The sequence below is a fragment of the Mirounga angustirostris genome, unplaced genomic scaffold (genome assembly GCF_029215605.1).
Source record: "Mirounga angustirostris isolate CCGP_5_RB_7025 unplaced genomic scaffold, mMirAng1.0.hap1 SCAF_11, whole genome shotgun sequence".
Classification (NCBI taxonomy): domain Eukaryota; kingdom Metazoa; phylum Chordata; class Mammalia; order Carnivora; family Phocidae; genus Mirounga; species Mirounga angustirostris.
This window is the reverse complement of record NW_026991719.1, coordinates 59,855,754-59,872,706: the sequence shown is the minus strand read 5'-3', so window position 1 is coordinate 59,872,706 and position 16,953 is coordinate 59,855,754. Positions and strand designations below refer to the sequence as shown.

At 41.0% G+C, this 16,953-nt stretch overlaps 1 protein-coding gene and 1 long non-coding RNA gene across 12 annotated transcripts in view; one reads left to right on the top strand and one right to left on the bottom strand.

The window, feature by feature from the left end:
* Window positions 1-13,077, top strand: part of LOC123847856 (uncharacterized) — a 56,341-nt gene extending 43,264 nt beyond the window's left edge. For 5 of the 11 annotated variants that reach the window (XR_006791626.2, XR_006791615.2, XR_006791617.2 and 2 more), the window contains 3 exons: window positions 2,868-2,997; window positions 5,364-10,525; window positions 11,572-13,077. This is a non-coding gene — a long non-coding RNA (uncharacterized LOC123847856). Of the gene's footprint in view, window positions 1-2,867; window positions 2,998-3,370; window positions 3,510-5,363; window positions 10,526-11,571 lie in introns of all 11 variants that reach the window. The other 6 variants (XR_010406191.1, XR_006791624.2, XR_010406192.1 and 3 more) reach the window with 6 other exon arrangements.
* LOC129045928 (uncharacterized) overlaps window positions 12,868-16,953 on the bottom strand; it is a 149,734-nt gene continuing 145,648 nt past the window's right edge. Inside the window, exon 5 of the transcript XR_010406179.1 lies at window positions 12,868-15,013. The gene's annotated coding sequence lies outside the window, so the exon portion shown is untranslated. The remainder of the gene's footprint in view (window positions 15,014-16,953) is intronic.

The window sequence follows — 16,953 nt, the reverse complement described above, 5'->3', positions numbered from 1 at the left end:
GGTGTAAGTTCAACTTTATCCTTTCGCATGTAGATATATAATTGTCCTACCACCATTTATTGAAAAGACTATCCTATTGAATTATCTTGACCCCTGTATTGAAAATCCATCGATTCTGAATTCAAGGGTTTATTTTGGGCCTGTAAGTTCTTTTTCATTTACCTGTATATCCTTATATCCAGATCACAGAGTCTTTATTTTTAGTTCTGTAGTAAATTTTGAAATCTGGAGGTATGAACCCTCCCAACTTCGTTCACGACTGTTGGACCCTGAGTTTTCATATGAATTTTAGGATCATTTTGTCAATTGCTATAAAATAAGATCTGGAATTTTGATGAACATCACATTTAACCTGTAGATCACTTTGTGGAGTGTTGCCATATTAACTGTTAGTTCTCTTAGTCCATTAACATGGGATGTCTTTCCATTCATTTAGTCTTTAATCTCCTTCAACATTGTAATTTTCAGGATAAAAAGTCTTGTATTTCCATGTGAAAAATTACTCTAAATGTTCTGCTTTTTCTCATGATAATGAAAATAGAATTGTTCTCTTATTTTATTTTGATTGTTCATTGTTAGTATATAGAAGTAAAATTATTTTTAACTGATATTGTATGTTCTAAGCTTTCTGAAATCATTAGAGTTGCTTCTTTTTATTCTAATAGTTTTAATATTAGGCGGGGTATGGGTTTTTTGGTAGATTCCTTAGGATTTTTATGTATAAGATTATATCCCCTACAAATACGGATCATTGTACTTCTTTCTTTCTAATCTTGTTGATTTTTATTTCTTTTTTCTGCCTAATTACTCTGGATAAAAACTCCTGTACAGTATTGGCAAGAGAAGGCTTCCTGGTCTTAGTGAAAATACACTTACTTTTTTCCATTAATTACAATGATAGCTGTACAGTTTTTGTAGATGCCCTTTGTCAAATATAGAAAATTCCCTCCTGTTCCTAGTTTGTTGAGGTTTTCATTTTTTTAGATCATGAGTGGTTGTCATCTAATTTGTCAAATGCTTTTTCTACATTTGTTGATATGATCATGAGGTTTCCTTTTTATTCTGTAAATACAGTGTATTAGATTCATTGATTTTCAGATATTAAGCCAACTTGGCTGTACTGAGGTAAATCTGACTTGGTCATGGTAATCATTTTCATTTCTAGATTTGGTTTGCTAGTGTTACATTGGACATTTTTGGAAATCTGTATTCAAAAGGTAGCTTGCTCTATAGTTTCCTCATTTTATCTTTGTCTGGCTTTGTTATCAGGCTAATGTGGACCTCATAGAATGAGTTGGAAAGTGTTTCCTTCTCTAATATTTTTTTTGGAACATTAAGCAAGGGACTGGTATTAATTCTTTAAATGTTTCACCTATTAAAGTCATCTGTTCAAGGACTCTTTTTGGGGGGACTTTTATAGATTATCATATTTATTTTTACAGGTCTATTCAGATTTTTCTTCTTGAGTCAGATTTGGTGGTGTCTTTTTATGTTTAATGTAATTAAACATACTGATAAGGTATGACTGATGTCTGTTGTTTTCCTATTTGTTTTCCATGTGTCTTACGTCTTTTTGTTTCTTTTACTGTATTTTCTAACATTCTTTTCATGGTTGCTCTGGTATTTCAATTAACATCTTACCTTAAAATAATTGTTTTCAGGTTAATACCAACTTAATTTCAGTTGTGGACAAAATTTGCTCCACTGTATCTTTGTTCCCTCCCCTCTTTGTGCTGTTATTATTATACAGATTACATCTGTATGCAATGTAAACACATTAGCACAGTCTTCTAGTTACTCCTTTATGCTACTGTCAAGTCAGAAATGAGCAAAAAATGTTACAATTAAAATTGAATTTTTTGTCTTTTAAATTTATTTATGCAGTTACTTTTCCTCATGCTCTTTTATTTTTCATATATATATGAGTTACTGTCTAGTGTCCTTTCATTTCTGCCTGTAGGACTCTTTTGTATCTCTTGTAAGGCATGTCTGTTAGCACTGAATTCTTTTAATTTTTGTGTATCTGGGAGTATCATAATTTCACCTTCATTTCTCCAGGATAGTTTTGCTGGATACAGAATTCTCGGTCAACGTTTGTTTTCCTTCAGTAGTTTGAATATAATCATCCCACTATTTTCTGGTCTATGGTTTATGAAAACTTACTTAAGATCCATTACATATGATGAGTTGTTTTTCTCTTGCTGCCTTCAAGATTCTAAAGTCACTTTGACAATTTGATTATTATGAGTCTAGATTTGATTTGAATTTGAGTTTATCCTTCTTGGCATATATTGATCTTCTTGCATGATGTATAGATTAATACTTTTTCATCAAATTTGGCAAGTTTTGGCCATTATTCATTCACATACTCTTTCTGTCCTCTTCTCACCTTTGTTTGGCTCCCATTATGTTTGTCATCTTTACTGAGGTAATTCTTTTTCATTATTTTATAATAAATAAGAAAACATAAGGCTCTATGTAGTACTGGCTGAATCTCATAAGTGGTGTTCTTGTTTTGTTGTTTGTTAAGTGTGTTTGATCATAATTTACATTTCTTTTTTGACCCAATAGTTATTTACTGTGGTGCTTCATGTTGAGAATTTCTGGTTTGAACTACCTCATATATACATGATATATATGTTACATAAATATGTATTTATTGTATATAAGCATATAATGTATAAGCTTATATGTTTTTATAATTAACATATAAAATTATATATAAAATAAACTGTTTTATCACATTGTGATTAGTGTGGTTGCTGTCCTTTTGTACATGCCTGGTTCTTAATAACTTTAGTACAGCGAGTCCCTCATTCTTACTTTTTAAAAAAATTGTCTTTATTTTCATGTACTTATTCTTCCAGGAGACCTTTAGAAACAACTTGTCAAGTCCTCACCATGAATACCATTGGAATTGCAGTTGGAATGGCACTGAAGGCAGAGATTGATTTTTGGAGAGCTATCATCTGTATAATCTTCTCATACATGAATGTGGTATGTTTCTCCTTTTATTCAGGTCCTAAGTATTGTGTGTATCTATTCCACTTATTATCTTCAATATTTTTTCCTAGTTTATGAAAGAAATAGGCAGATGTCCTAGGAACTGAGATTCTGATTGAAAAGTACAGAAGATGTCATCTGCATAGACTAGATTGTTCAGTATAAAAGGTCATACAAAATGTTTTTTTTTTTTTATATGATGGTAACATTTCTTCCACGTGGCCCTAGGAGTCTGCCTTATTTATAGTGTTCCATTCCCTTGTTTTGTATTAATTACAGAGATGATTTCTAATACTAGGGAAATTATGTAGTAAGCCATTTGTTTTTAGTGCCGTCAGCATCCCATCAACTCTTCTTTCCCATTTAGAAGTGCTTCCTCTATACTTCAAGCTTCTGGGAACTCAGTGCCCATTGTATACAGGATATGTACCCATTGAAGATCTTCATGCCCTCCAATATAAGGCTAACTTGTTGTGTTCTCACTACAAAAGTTTAGAATCAGAGAGGTAAGAGTCCTGTTCTACCTGATGGTTCTGTTTCAGTCTTAAGAGCAACTCTCCGAGAGGGAGCTAGAAAACATCCAGGATTCTGAGAGGGATTTGAACTTAGATCCTATGAGAAGCATCATAGGAATTAGGGCTGTTTAGATTGTGGGAGACAACACATCCAAAATAAAGAGTTTGATAATCTGTTTTCAGATCTTTGATAGAGTCAGGAATAGTTGATTTTTGCTGCTTTTGAAGGCAGTTCTAGTTAATGGATAAACAGATTTAAGAACTGTCCACAAAGATGACAATATTCTTGGAAGTGATACCTAATGGTTTTTCTGTGACCACTTGGAATGGAATTTGAGAATCTCCCTGCATTGTTTTTTTTTTTTTTTAAGATTTTATTTATTTATTTGACAGTGAGCGTGAGAGGGAACACAAGCAGGGGGAGTGAGAGAGGGAGAAGCAGGCTTCCCGCCGAACAGGGAGCCTGATGCGGGGCTCGATTCCAGAACCTCTGGGATTAAGGCCCCAGCCGAAGGCAGATGCTTAACGAGTAAGCCACCCAGGCACCCCGAGAATCTCCCTGCATTGTAATGAGAGGTTGGATTACATGCACTTAAAGGTCACATTTGTTTCTGAGATTCTGACTATCTCAATGAGGACAAATGAAACAGTATTATTGTATGCCTACTTCACATGTTCCCATTTCATCATCACCACAACTTTCTGAGGCATCCCAGAGAGAGAGAATAAATTTGTTAGGGTAACTCATCTAATTAATGGCAGAGTGTACTTCTCCAGTATATCTTAATTTACAATATATCTCCTCCAGCATATCTTGATTTACAAGAGTAATTCCTTAAATTTGTATAGCACTTCATCATTTGAAAACCTTTCACAAACATGGTTTTATTTGACCCTTATAGAAATTTGGTGAATTTGGAAGAACAGATTTCATGTGTTTATTTTACAAGTGGAAAAACATGGGTTTGGAAGCTCTTTGAGTTTCTCTGGGGTAGGAGGGATCTGGGAGACCATTCAGTACAATCTCCATATTTCGCAGTTAAGGAAACTGAATACCAGAATTTAAAAATCAGTGTTATTTTGTGGGTATTCTTTGATTTGTGTTAGAGGGAGGGGAAGATCAGGCTAAATGATTTCCTGTGGGGGACAGAAGGGTTGTGTTGCTTTTATCCGTCCTTTAGTATACACTTGATTAATGCTGACTCACCACATTAGATTAAATGGCATTTTAACAAACATTGATCAGAGGCACTAAGGGTTTAAGGAGAAAACTAAGACTTTAGGGAGCAGGTTTTGGAAGATACTCAGGGTCATGAGATCCTTCTTGGTAGCCCTGAAAGCGTTTAAAGTATTTCCTGCCCCTGGTTCAAGGGACACCTGGGAAAGCAGGGCCTGAGGGAATGGGTTATGTTGTTAGTTTGCAATCAGTCTAGTATGGATGGGAATGAAACCTCGGCCTCTGCCACGATTCTGGGAGCCAAGTCACTCATGGGTCTGTGACATAGGCTCGGCGTGATGGCTCCCTTGGATATAGCACAGATTGCAGATTTAGAACCTCAGGAATGGAAGGGCCTTAAGAGCCTCATATCCAAGCCTGCTTATTTCAGTTTGATCCTAATTCAAGTTCTTTTAAGATATACCCAACAAATGGCCTTAAATTTTATCCAGCGGGTCAGTACAATTAGTGATGGGGAAGTCCTTCCTAAGTCAGCTTGTCTCTTCTTTGAAGACTCGTGTGCAGTATTGAGCTGAAATGTTTTTCTACAGCTTCAGCTTAATCAGCATATTTGTATTGTACCCCAAGTCAAAAATATTGCTTTACTGTTCTCTCTCCTGCATCTGCAGTTTCTTCTCTCTGCTGCCTTTTGAGCTGCGGCACGGTGCTGGGAGATGGGGATGTGGAGACGAATTTAGACACAGTCCCTGCCCTCAGGAGTTCTCAGTCTAGTGAGAGAGTTCGACATGTACACAGATAATTACAACAGTATGGTATGCTCTACAGTGGAGGTATGTACAAGATACTCTGGGGTTCGGAAGAGAAATCATTTGATTGAGTATGGAGATGCCAGAGGCTGGAGGAACTGATGCTTAAGGGGATTCTTAAAAGAAGTAAAGCTTGACCAGGAAGAAAACAGGGAAGGACCTTTTAAGCAAAGGCATGGACATTGGAAATAGAATGATGAAATGGGGGGACTACAAGTAGTTCCTGAGATTGGGTTAGAAATGTAGGCTGACGATAGATCCTTATATAGTATTTCATGAAATGCGGATTCCATTTTGAGTGTTTCAGTAAGAGATGCATTTGATGGTCACTCTAGCAGTACTATAGAGCATGTTCTGGAAGATCTTCAAATCCGGACAGGGAGATTAGTTAGAAGGCGACTGTAGTAGGTAAGATGATAAATGATCTGAGGCCAGAAGGAGTGGGAGTGGAGAAGAGGACCTGACCTCTTAGAGGCTATACAAACATGGACCTAATAGAGGGGCCAGTTAAGGCTCTCAGACCTGGGCAAATGTGCATTCACCTACCTCCATCCCTGGCCTTGATGAGAAATCCCCTCATGTTTTTTAGATGGGCATTGCTACTGATCTCTTTTGGACCAGGGCTTGACTGGACCGTGTTTTGCAGGTTTCTCTTGGGGTGCAGCTGTATAGGAAATGGTGATTCTCCATCATCTGAACAGCTGCAGACCTGTCATAGGATTACTTAGTTCCTGGTCCTTCTCAGCAGTAGCAGCCCTCCTTCATGACCACATGTCACTCAAAGTCAGAGTAGAGGCTCTCCTCTCTAAAACCCACTCAGGGAAGAGGTGGCTCTCGTTGTTACTGTCTCAGTCATTCTATTTTGCTTAGGGACTTTACAGTGTTTATGGTTACACCTCCCAGTAAAACATGTTCAGTAATCAAAAATCTGTAGATGCAGTATTCATTTCCTCTTTGCTCAAAGCAAGAGGAACATGTCCTTTGGAAAATTCTCCACCTAGGGCTCAGAGTAGTGACCTTGGAGATTCAGAGAATGGATTTCTGTGACTAGAACGATTAATAGGAGATTGCAGTTAAGTAGACCTTAGGTATTTTCAGTGGACCCTGTGTACGTAGCCATCCTAGAGGGCAGTAAGGGGAAGAAGGGGTGGGAGAGGAAGCTCTGAGTAGGACAGCAAAGCCAGGACAGTAAGAGTTTGGGCCTTGAGACTAAATAGCCTAGGCTCCGATTTGCTCTTACATTCGCCAGTGTGGTGTCAAGCATGGTTTTTCACTTCTCTGGGGCTTTCCTTTCACTTATGTAAAATAGGGGTAATAATCTTTTTTTTGCAGTGGTTTGGTGGGGGGTAGTGATCGCAATGATTTTTAAGGATTTAATGGGATTGTTCGTGTAAATGGCTTAGAACGAGTCGGAAGTATGTTAAATGCTGTATCAACTATAGTTGCTGCTGATAATGATGTTGACTGTGACAAGGATTAAAAGAAGATAGTTAACTAGAGGTGCTTATATTTTACATTGTCGATGAGACTCTGAGGGTTCAAGGAAGAAAAGAAAACGAACCGACGTGAAGGTTTTCAATGGTATGCTAGTATGAAGTCAATTCTCTGCCATCTTTTTCTTCTCTGCCAAATGGGTTGGGAAACCAGATGAATTTTGTCCATGCCCTGATCACTAATCTATTGCCTTTGCTCTTATTTCCAAATAGAAACCTGTTGAAAAGTTGTGTTACACCTGAATAAAGGTTATCCTAAAAATGTAGAAAAATGCTTTGGAGTTGGTCAAAACCGGACTTGAAACCTGACTCAACTGTTTACTAGCTGTGTGATCTAAGGCATGTTACTTAACCTCATTGAACCTCAGTTGCTTCATCTAATATCATAATTAATTTGCAGGGTTTCTATGAGGACATTTGTCAAGTGTATGTCATAAGCACTCTATCAATCATAGCTATCATTGTTAGTTCTTGGGATGCTCACCACGTGACAGAGACAACAGCAGGCCCTGGTGGCTGGGAGGACTGCATGGATCCAACCTCAACCTGGAGTTGTGCTCTTCTGAAGAAATCCTACTCGGATGGATATAATACAACCTGCTAAGTGTCCTAGCACTTATCAGGTTGTATTATCATTGTCCGTGTCTATGGCTCTCGTCTACCAGACTCTAAATTCCTTACAGGCAAGGACAGTGCCTTATTCATCTTTGTATTCGGTGCCTAATCCCGTGCACATTGTAGGCCTCATTAAATGTTTGTTGAATGAAAAACTGAATCATCAACAGACATTAATTGGGCGCCTGCTCTGTGATCTCCATGGGCTCAGCTTTTCCCCGCCAGTTGCCTACAACGTCCAAGCTGTCTTCAGTATGCTTTCTCCCGAAGCTTACTCCTATCTTCTAATCCTTTTGCTGAGGACTTTTCTGTGTAGCACAAGCATAGCAGATATATTTACTTCATCTCAAGTACCATCTCCAGCCGATTGAGAGTACCTGCCTTGATTCTGTTTTATAAAAGGATTCCGAAGCCAGCTCTCAGGGCAGTGTGAAAGAGCGTTAACGACTCATCAGTGATGTTTGCCAAGGGTGGGAGAATGGGCTGTAACAGCACAAGGGCCACATCTGGGTCATATTTGAGATTATGTTTTCCGTGAACTACTCTGTCTCTATGCCTGCATTTTAGTCTTGGCTACTTGCAGATGTTGCATGGCTGCCGCTGCCGCCCCAGTTGCTGCTGGTTGCTCCTTGGGTAGGACCAAAGTGATCACTGATCAGAAACTTCATCCTCACAGTCTGGGGTTTGCTCCTGTGGCTGGTATTCAGTTTCCCCTTTCAGCTTTACCTCAGCTATCCCCTTACCTACTACACTGACAGGTAGGCCTCCCCTTTCTGTTCGCCACCCAGCGGGCTCACATTTCTTTTCTTATTTCCGAATGATTAATTGTTCTTGTTCCGTGAGAAGCCTTCTTTCTGTTAGAAGATGTGACAACTAGAATACAAGTTAAACGATTCCATCAGGGTGCTGCAGTGAGTCGTATAAGCTTCCCCTTTACCGTGGGAGAAAATTGCAGACTTCGGGGCGGGAAGCACTGAGAAGGGAGGCATTGTAGATGTGGGAGAGAAAGACGATAGCAGACGGAATAAGATCCTGGGAACCAATGTAGGTTGGGAGGGTGAAACCTCTGGCTCTAAAATGGGGGTGGAGGGATAGCCTTGGTTGAAAGGAGTTACCTCCTCGCTGGAACACAGGCATTCGGAGTTAGGAGGAGGAGCTGAGAAGGGAGTTGAAGATTTGTAATTGTCGAGGTGACTGATGGGGAGAGGAAGCTGACCAGGGACAGGATTACGGAGACGAACCAGAGTCTGCGGAATATTCGGGCCAAGAGGCTGGAGTGGGGCCTTTTGGCATGTTAAAGTGAGGTACTATTATATTAAATGATACGTGAGATGTGATATTACTCCGTTAAAGCGAGAAACTAGCTTGAAACTCCATTAGAAACTCAAGAAATTGTAAAGTGGTCTTAGGCCACTGTCACAAGTAAATTTGATTGCCTGGGCCTGACCTTTATTGATTGAGAAGTGGACAGCTAGCAAGAGAAGGGTTATGCAGAAATGACTTTGAAAATCCAGACTCTCTGTGGAAGGCAGTGTAGGTCCAAAGTGAGCTCCAAGTCTGTGACTAAAAAGAGGACTGGGCGTGATCAAGATGGGTGTTGAGTAGTTGGAAACTTGGAATAATAGGACCTGTGATCAGAGAGTGGATTTTGAAACCTTGAGACTTCAAACCCGGAGTGGGCAAGATACTTGTGAAGCTGGGATGTCAGATGGTCTGTTACCTACATACTGAAGTGACCCAGGATTATAGCAAAAGCTGGTCTGGGAACGAGCACTGTGGGCCAACTAGAATATGCTTCAGTGCCTGAGGAATGGTTAGAGGTTGGCTCATGGCGGCTGTGCAGATGGAAAAGAGGAAAGGATGTAGTGGATTGTTGGTAGGAGCCACAGAAGAGTGGCAGGGAGTCTTCGAAGTTACAGAAACTATGATTTGCACATTGCACTGCAGTGTTGGCTTGCAGAACGCCTAGCAAAAACGATCCCCTCGTTTACTGAGCGCCTGCTCTATCCCCGGCACCTTGCTCTGTGCGCTCCCATTTACGCCGTCTGGGTCTGTCACATACCGGGTGTGAGAGAATGAGCAGCAGTCCCAAGCAAGGACAGCTAGAGGAGCTGCTGGCTCTCAGAACTGAGGGGATGCCGTGGCCATCTCAGCACAGACCTGGGCAGCTTGAAGTGGCATAAAAAGGTTTCCTTAGATCAAAATTTTCCCTTGACGTTGACCTAACTCTGTTACATGGTACGAGCTTGTGTTGGCTGTTCCATAATGTACTCTGGCTTCTGAGCCTCTGGGTTGAGGAGCATGGGCTGGTACTGTCCTTTAAAAAAAAACAAAACAAGAGAACAGGCACAGCACTTTAAAAAACTCACATATTGATTGACTAGAACAAGACAGTCCAGTTACCTAATTGAGCTTTTAAGATAAAGGATAGACAAAAGAAAGCTCGCATCAATGGGTGGTGAATAACGAGACCACTTTGCGAAATCCACTCTGAGGTCAGGATGCATCCAGTTTAGTGGACCTATTGTAGATACCCGCTGTGCTGTTGGGAAGGACTGGAAATTGATGCAGAGAGATGTCCCTTGGGACCCGGAAGGTCAAGTTTAGGAGAAGAGAGTGTGAACCCTGCGACATTGCATGTAGTCATTTTTCTTCGGTTATAGTCTTCACATGAGTCAGTATTTCACTGAAGGTTTAAAGCCACTGTGATAGAGTGACCAGGCCCTCAGACAGCCCATCCCCTCCTGTGGGGGCTGCTTTATATTTATTCCTCAGGAGAACCTGGTAGAAGACTTCATGTGAGGGAGAAGAAAAGGCAAGAAGTGGAGAGTGACTACAGCCTGTCTTCATCTCAGCTTCACAAGGCATGACTCAGCAGAGGGAGGGATCATCCTCTGGAGACTCTCCAGACCACAGGTTGCTCCTTTCAGTTGCATGCTTAGCCCTCTCAGCTACTTTTTCTGTTCAGAAATCATACTGTATGTGCATATATGAACTGTCACTTCCCATAAAGAGTACTCCACGTTCCCAGTTTAAAAAAAAAAAAAAAATCCCTCAAAGAAGGTATAAGGCTTGTTCTGTTAGGTTTCCAGTAGTCAAAAATTGCTGGATCCCCAGTGCTGGAATATAGGCCACCAGAGAGGAAATTGGGTTTCAGCAACAAAGGCCCCCAGCTTAATGGAAGGAAGGCAGTCAGCTGACTTGAAAGTAACCCCTATCCCTGCACTTCACATTATTCCTTCTTCCTTCAGCGCCTTGACTCAGATACGACCACTGATAACAGCAAACCAAAGCCATACCTTCTCCTTCCACTGGCACTTTTCTGGCCTGTGCAGCTGCTGTTAGGAGTCACTCTCTTTCATTAGCACTTCCTTCCTCCCATCTCTTAAGACGCAGGGAGTCATGAATGCTAGAGTTGGGGTCGAATTTGTCCTACTTGCCTCTGTGGTTGGGGAATACTAACGTTAATCAGCCCGATACCCACTTCCTCCTGATATTATGACAGTTACTGGAGAAGCTGTAGCCAGGGCCAGCAACCCTGTGGACCCCAGCCCCAGGACTTACTCCTGAGGTCTCAGCTGATTACAAAATACTAGTAGGAGGGCTTGCCCCATCCCAGCCCCCCTTCTGAGTTAGTCATCAGAGATCAGGACTTGTCTTAGGGCATATGTTGCATAAGAACAGATATCTCAGGGGTTAATAGTGAACACTATCAGGAGTCCAGGTTACCTTTTATCTCTCTTGGGGATGGGCAGCATAGGGTAAGTGGAAAGTCTTGTATTCCCAGTGATTCCTCAGGACACCCTGGGTCACACTATCTGGTACCTTATCCCGGGTCTTGCCTCTTCAGAGTTTTTCTAGTGCACATCTTGCTCTCACTAACCACCTTTTATTCCCTGCCAGACCCTGGTGGGTTTCAGTGGGTGTGGATTTGTTTTGTTTTTTTCTTTTCCCTTCCTCAGGCCATCTGTAACAGTCATCATCTGGGAGGAGCCTTGTGAATGAAGCCTCAGTGAGTGAGTGGAGTGACACCCATGTTTTTCTCTGAATATAAGGAGAGGGAAGGAGGCCATGAAATCCCATAATGGAGTAACAAAAATTTGACATTTTAGTAGATACTGGACCTAGAAGCCTACATGAAGGAAGTAAACAAACCTGAGAGATCTTGGATGTGTGTTGAGTGAAGATAAGAGTGAATTCCTATTGCCCTTAGTAATGGAGGAAGAGAGGGGAGAAAAGTGAGGGTCCTTTATGTCACTGGAGGAGGCCCTGAGACTTGCTTCTTAAACCAGTGACTTTTAAGTTGCATTGCACTACTTCCGTTGCTGTTTGTGTGAGAGTCACTGTTCCAAGCCCTCTTCTCAGGTACAGCTGCCTTTGTAGAGATTTCTCTTGACCCCTATTGAGAAACAACCCAGAACAAGGTTTGCAGCTTAGAACTCTCTGGATCAGTGACAGAGGGGTCGAGGACAGAGGAGGTAGCACAAGTAGTACCAAATAGCTCAGCTTTTTTTATATAGGATGGATGGGGTAGAGGCGGAGAGCACAGTGGTTCCAGGCAACTCCAAACACCTGGTAAGGTGTAAGGAAACAGTACACTGAAAGGTCAACCCTTAGACCTATTATTTGTCAATCCCCAGAGCATGATAGAATATCTAAAGGTTATAAAGATTCTTTCCTAGAAGAGATTTAGAAGAGGGGAACTTCCAATTATGTAATACGGGCATTGCAACTTTTAAAAACATCTGTTCCCTACATAGGTCATGGAGATTGATACTCGTATCAACCTGTGGCTGACTAGGCCAGTATTAACTTCAGGGTTTCATGCTCTTGGAGGGATCCTGCTACTCTCTTGCTTTGACAGGTGTTCATCTGCAGTATGAGTCCAGTACTTGAAGGAACAAGAGGACAACAGGCATCCAGGGGACATCAGTGTAGTCTTCGAAGTGAAGATGGAAACAGAAAAGATCATGGAATTGGCTGGATTGGGCTGGGCTTGTTTGTTGTTTCGGAATTTTAAAAATACTTTTTTACTTGATGATAAAAGTAACAGATGATCACTGTTGAAAAATCAAAGGTATAAATTAAAAAGTAAAGAACACCTATAATCTTATAACCCAGAAAACAACTCAACATCTGAGTTTGTTTCCTTTTGCCCCTTTAAAAAAGAATGTAACATAGTTTTTTCAAGTTTTCATTTTAATTCCAGTTAGTAAACATACAATGTCTGTTCATTTCAGGTGTACAATTTAAAAACAAAATTGACATCATATTGTATATGTTGTTCTCCATCTTTTTTCATTTGAAAATAATGTATTTGCATGTAATTAGCGTTCTTTGAAAACAGTATTGTTACATAATATTTCATATGGATCTAACAAAATTTAGGTAGATGATTGCATGCTGCTGGACATTTTGCATATTACCAATTTTGCCTATAAAATGTAATAAACTTCATTGTACATTAATCATGTACATTTGTAATTATTTCTTTGCAGTAAATTTCTAGAATGGGAATTACTGAGTTTGATGAGAGCATTATTAGGGCATCTGAAAAGTACTATTGAATTGTGCTCAGTATAGTTGTAAAAATTACATTCCTGTCAGTGGTGTATAAATATGCGTATTTCTCCACACATTCATCAAAATACGGCCTTTCTCTCTCTTTGTAAATGTCTGCTCATTTAATAGGTACAAATATACATCTGTTATATTAGAGATTTGTATTTGTAATTTACATACAGTAAAATTCAGTCCTGATTTATAGTTCTATGGGGTTTTTTTTAAGATTTTATTTGAGAGAGAGTGCACACGCACGCATGGGGGGAGGGGCAGAGGGAGCAGCAGGCAGAGGGAGAATCAGGCTCCCCACTGAGCAGGGAGCCCGACGGGCTCAATCCCAGACCCCTGAGATCATGACCTGAGCCGAAGGTAGACACTTAACCAACTGAGCCACCCAGGCCTCCCTCTCCCACTCCCCCTGCTTGCGTTCCCTCTCTCACTGTGTTTGTCAAAAAAATAAAATTAAAAAAAAATTGAGAGAAATTATTAGTGATAAAACCCATAGAACAGGGGGCCTGGGTAGCTCAGTTGTGAGCCTGATTACTTACAAAAAGCAGGCTTCCCGTGGAGCCGGAAGCCCGATGTGGGGCTCAATCCCAGGACCCTGGGATCATGACCTGAGCCGAAGGCAGACATTTAACGACTGAGCCACCCAGGTGCCCCTTTCTCAATTGTTCTTTTTGTTGTAAACCACTTTCTCCATTCCCAATCCCTGAAAACCGCTGATTTGTTATCCATCCCTATGGTTTTTCCCTTTCAAGAGGTCATATGATTGGAATCACAATATGTAGATATTTTGGTTTGGTTTCTTTCACTTAGTGAAATGCATTTAAGATTCATCCATGTTGGGGAGTGGAGCAAGATGGCAGAGTAGTAGGAGACCTGGATTTCGTCTGGTCTCAGGAATTCAGCGGGATAGGGATCAAACCATTCTGAACACCTACAAACTCAACAGGAGATCGAAGAAAAAGAATAACCAACTCTGAACAGAAAAGCAACCACTTTCTGGAAGGCAGGATGTGCAGAGAAGTGAATCCGAGGCGATATTCGGGAAGATAGACGGCGGGGGAGGGGGCATCCATCAGGCGCTACCGATAAGTGAAAGTTACGGAGCACAAAATCGGAACTTTTAGAAGTCGACTCCGCTGAGGGACGTTGCTCCAGTGGCTAAGTGGGGGGTGGAGCCCGTGCTGGGACAGTGTGGTCTCAGGACCCTCGGGGTCACAGAAAGACTGGGGGTGCCTGAGTGCAGCAGAGATCCCAGGTATCGGAGCAGGAAACCCGGCTGCAGAGATGGAGCCGAGGAGTGGGCTCTCAGCTCGGGGTTGCCATAAACTGTGATCCAGGGTACAGTCGGGCCACTGCTCCTCCAGCAGGGACCCAACAAGTGGCAGATACTGGGAGACTCCTCTTCCTCCCCTGGGAGGAGCGGCGTGGTAGCGCACCGCAGGGATCTGCTGGGTTTGGAGACTCCACACAGGGTCAGGTGCCAGACATAGAAATGCTCGGTCACAGGCCGAGTGAGCACAGAGTGTGGCCGGAGACCGGGGAGAAGGGAGTGACTGACGGCTTTTCTCTGGGGGCTCACTGAGGAGCGGGGCCCCGAGTTCTCGGCTCGTCAGGGGCAGAGATTGGGAGGCCGCCATTTTCACTCTTGTCCTCCAAAGGTGTATGGAAAGCTTGCAGGGAACAAAAGCTCCCAAGAGCAAACCCGAGCAGATTACTTAGCCTGGACAGGCAAGGGCGGGGAAATTCCACCTCCAGCAAAGACATTTGGGAACCATGGCAACAGGCCCCTCCCCCAGAAGATCAGCAAGAACAGCCAGCCAAGACCAAGTTTACCTATAAATGAGAATGGAAGAACTCCAGCGCTAGGGGAATACAGCACATAGAATTCATGGCTTTTTCCCCCATGATTCTTTAGTGTTTCAAAGGTTTTTTTTTTTAATTTTTCTTTTTCCCTTTTTCAACCAACATCTTATCAATCCCTTTTTTAAAAAATCTTTTTTATTTTTCATTTTTAGAGTCATATTCTATCCCTTCATAGTAGTTAACCTTAGTTTTGGTATATATAAAGTGTTCTCTCTTTAAAATTTTGGGATACAATTTCTTGTAACAGATCAAAATATACCCTAAATCTCTAGTGTATGGCTTTGTTCTAGTCTCCTGCTTGATCACATTCTCTCCCCCCGTTTTTTTAAATCCTCTTTCTTTTTTGAACCTTCTTATCAATTCCTTTTATAAAGTCTTTTATAATTTTCATCTTTACAGTCATATTCCATCCCTTCATCATATTTACCCTTATTTTTGTACATATATAAACTTTTCTTTCTTCAAAATTTTGGGAGGCAGTTTCTTCTAACAGACCAGAATATGCTAAAAATCTAGTGTGTGGCACTGATCTGTTCACCAGCCTGATCATATTTGATCATATTCCTTTTTAATCTTTTTCTTTTCTTCTTTCCTTCCCTTTCTTTTCCCCTGGTTTCAGGTCTCTTCTGATTTGTTTAGTGTATATTTTTCTGGGGTTGTTGTTACCCTGTTAGCATTTTGTTCTCTCATCCATATATTCTCCTCTGGACAAAATGACAAGATGGAAAAAAATCACCTCAAAAAAAAGAACAAGAGGCGGTACCGACTGCAAGGGACCCAATCAATACAGACATTAGTAAGATGTCGGAACTAGAGTTCAGAATGACAATTATAAAAATACTAACTGGGCTTGAAAAAAGCACGGAAGATGTCAGAGAAACACTTTCTGGAGAAAGAACTAAAATCTAACCAAGTCGAAATCAAAAAGGCTATTAATAAGGTGCAATCAAAAATGGAGGCTGTAACTGCTAGGATAAATGAGGCAGAAGAGAGAATAAGTGATATAGAAGAACAAATGATGGAAAATAAGCTGAGAAAAAGAGAGATAAACAACTACTGGATCACGAGGGCAAAATTCGAGAGAGAAATGATACCATAAGATGAAACAATATTAGAATAATTGAGATCCCAGAAGAAGAAAGAGAGAGGGGGGCAGAAGGTATATTGGAGCAAATTATAGCAGAGAACTTCCCTAATTTGGGGAAGGAAACAGGCATCAAAATCCAGGAGGCACAGAGAACCCCCCTCAAAATCAATAAAAATAGGTCAACACCCTGACATCTAATAGTAAAACTTACGAGTCTCAGAGACAATGAGAAAATCCTGAAAGCAGCTCGGGAGAAGAGATATGTAACCTACAATGGTAGAAAGATTAGATTGGAAGCAGACCTATCCACAGAGACCTGGCAGGCCAGAAAGGACTGGCAGGATATATTCAGAGCACTAAATGAGAAAAATATGCAGCCAAGAATGCTATATACAGCTAGGCTGTCATTGAAAATAAAAGGAGAGATAAAAAGCTTCCAGGACAAACAAAAACTAAAGGAATTTGCAAACACAAAACCAGCCCTACAGGAAATCTTGAAAGGGGTCCTCTAAGCAAAGAGAGAGCCTAAAAGCAACATAGACCAGAAAGGAACACAGACAATATACAGTAACAGTCACCTTTCAGGCAATACAGTGGCACTAAATTCATATCTTTCAATAGTTACCCTGAATGTAAATGGGCTAAGTGCCCCAATCAAAAGACACAGGCTATCAGATTGGATAAGAAAACAAGACCCATCAATATGCGGTCTGCAAGAGACTCATTTTAGACCCAAAGACACCTTCAGATTGAAAGTGAGGGGGTGGAAAACCATTTACCATGCTAATGGACACCAAAAGAAAGCTGGGGTGGCAATCTTTAT